This window comes from Cryptomeria japonica, chromosome 3, assembly GCF_030272615.1.
Source record: "Cryptomeria japonica chromosome 3, Sugi_1.0, whole genome shotgun sequence".
Classification (NCBI taxonomy): Eukaryota; Viridiplantae; Streptophyta; class Pinopsida; order Cupressales; family Cupressaceae; genus Cryptomeria; species Cryptomeria japonica.
Genome location: NC_081407.1, coordinates 660,133,283 through 660,136,354, shown reverse-complemented (window position 1 = coordinate 660,136,354; position 3,072 = coordinate 660,133,283).

The window sequence follows — 3,072 nt, the reverse complement described above, 5'->3', positions numbered from 1 at the left end:
TCATTGCTCAGTATCTGCACCACGCTCAATAACTTCTCTCTAAACAATATATCTTCTCCCCCATACATCATAAGATATCTTCTCCCCCTTTGAAAAAAATGCCAAAGTGGAGGCACAAGCTTCCAAGCTCCACTATGCTGCTCCCCCTATCGAGTAGCATCCTTCAACACATCAATCCTATAAGATCTGACATGGTAATACCTGACTGATGTGGAGAACACAACTTTAGTTTACTTCATGAAGGGGAAAAACCCCTAATTCACCTCTCAAATAGGTAAATGTAGTTTTCGGTAAGGGCTTAGTGAATATGTCTACTAGCTGCTCCTTACTGGAAACATGTTCTAATACAACCTCTTTATTTTGAACCTTTTGTCTCAAGAAATGATACTTGATTTCAATGTGCTTAGTCCTAGCATGCAATACCAGATTTTTGGAAATGTTTATTGCACTAGTATTATCACAGAAAATACTCACTGGTTCAGATATAGTCATTTTGAAGCCATTCAGTACATGCTTGATCTAGATTGTCTGAGTGTAGTTCATAAATACTACCACATACTCCACTTCACTTGTAGATTGGGAAATACAACTCGACTTCTTGCTTGTCCATGAGACTAGTCTTCCACTAAGGAAGAATGCTCCACCGGTTGTGCTCTTCCATTCGTCCACATTACCTGCCCAATCTGCATCGGTAAACACTTTGAGATCAAAATCACCATTGTATGGATACCACAATCCATAATCTGTTGTCCCTTTCAGGTATCTAAGAATCCTTTTCACCACTACCGAATGGGATTCTCTTGGACTCTTCTGAAAATGGGCCACTATGCCCACTGTATGAGCAATATCCGGTCTGCTGTGCACCACATAGTGCAACTTATCAATCATTGACTGGTACTCCTTCTCATTCACCAATGCTGAATCATCCTCCTTTGTTAATTTGCATCTGATCACCATTGGCGTTCGAACCGGTTTGCTCTCCTCCATCCCAAAGGTCTTCAATACCTCTTTGATATACTTGGACTGGGTAATTAAGATACCCTCCTTCATCTGCTGAATTTGTAGACCAATGAAGAACTTTATCTCTCCAATCAAAGACATATCAAAATATTTCTTCATTTCATCTACAAATGCATGACTCATTTCATGATCTCCTCCAAAGATTATGTCATCTACAAATACTTTACAGATCACTATCTGATCACCTTCAGATTTCAGGTATATGTTGTTGTCCTCACTTGTTCTTTGAAATACTATCTTCATAAGATGAGAGTGTAACCATTCATACCATTTCCTTGGTGCTTTTTTCAATCCATACATGTCCTTGTGTAATCTACACACTATGTTACTATCTCCCGACAAAGCAAACCCACTCGGTTGCTCAATATACACTTCTTCTTCTAGGATTCCATTCAAGAATGCAGACTTCACATCCATCTGGTATACCTTGAATCCCTTGAATGCTGCAAATAAAAATAGAATTCAAACACCTTCTAGTCTAGCCACTGGGGCAAAGGTTTCTCCATAGTCTTCTCCTTCTTCCTGACCATATCCCTTGCATACAAGTCTTGCCTTGTTCCTTACCACCGTGCCTTCTTCATTCAACTTATTCCTAAAGACCCATTTGGTACCAATGACATTCTTGTATTCCGGTCTGGGTACCAAGGACCATGTTGCACTCTTCTCTATTTGGTCCAACTCCTCTTCCATTGCCTTTATCTAGTCTTCATCGGTAAATGCTTCTCTAGCGGTCTTAGGCTTAAATTCTAAAACCATGAAAGCATTTTCTTTCACCTTTCTCCTTGTAAGTATTCCTGCATCTTTGTCTCTTATGATCTGCTTTGGATCATGATGTAGTCTTACATACCTAAGGAATGACCATAGTAGGTTCTGCTTGCTTTTCCTCTTCTTTTTCCACTTCATCATCTTCTTCACCTGCTAAAGCTTCTATTGGTATAGAAACATTAAGGTCTTTGCAGTGTTTGTCATTTATTTCTTTCTTAACCACTTCCCAAAAATCTAAACCCGATTCATCTTCCATTTCCTTGCTACTGATTTCCTCAGCCTTCTCAGGGGATTCATCAACCTTGACATTGATACTCTCAACAATCTTCTAGGTCCTTCTATTGTAGCACTTGAGAGCTTTTCTTTTAGTAGAATATCCAAGAAATATTCCTTCATTAGACTTAGCATCAAAATTACTCAAATGCTCACCTCTCCTGATATATCATTTACTCCCAAACACTTTGAAATAACTCACATTGGGAGTTCTTACATTCCAGTATTCATAGGGGTTTTGTCTTTACCTTTCTCGATGAGTATCTGGTTCATGGTATAGACTACAATTCTCACCACTTCTATCCAAAATATGTGAGCAACATTTCCTTGGATCGGTATAATTCTGGCTGCTTCCACTATAGTCCTGTTATTCCTCTCTACTATACCATTCTGTTGTGGTGTCCTTGGGGTAGACAACTGCCTCTTGATGCCGTTCTCTTCATAGTACTTGTTGAATTCATCAGAAGTGAATTCACCTCCTTGATCGGTTCTAAGGCATTTTATTCTTCTCCCACTCTCCTTCTCAACTAATGCTCTAAAGGATTTGAAATTTCTAAACACCTCAGACTTGTCTTTCAAGAATGTGACCCACATCATTCTTGAGCAATCATCGGTAAGAATCATGAAATACCAATCTCCCTGAAAGCTTCTTATTTTCATCAGACCACATAGATTGGTGTGCACAAGATCAAGTAGGTTTTTCGCAGAAAAGGACTTACCTTTGAATGTTGAGGAAGATATCTTCCCAAGTTGACATTCTCTACACAAAGCATTTTCCGGTTTGCTCAGCAAAGGAAATCCTCTTACTACCTTGATCTTACTCGCCTTTACAATATTGTCAAAATTCACATGACAAAGTCTCCTATGCCATATCCAATTGTCATCAAATTTTGCCTTCAGGCACTGACTAATCTTGGCATTCAGCTAAAACAGGTTTCCTCTAGTCTACTTACTAGTGGCAATAAGTTCACCACTCTTTCCATTTATTCTACAGACTCTACCTCTGAACTCCAA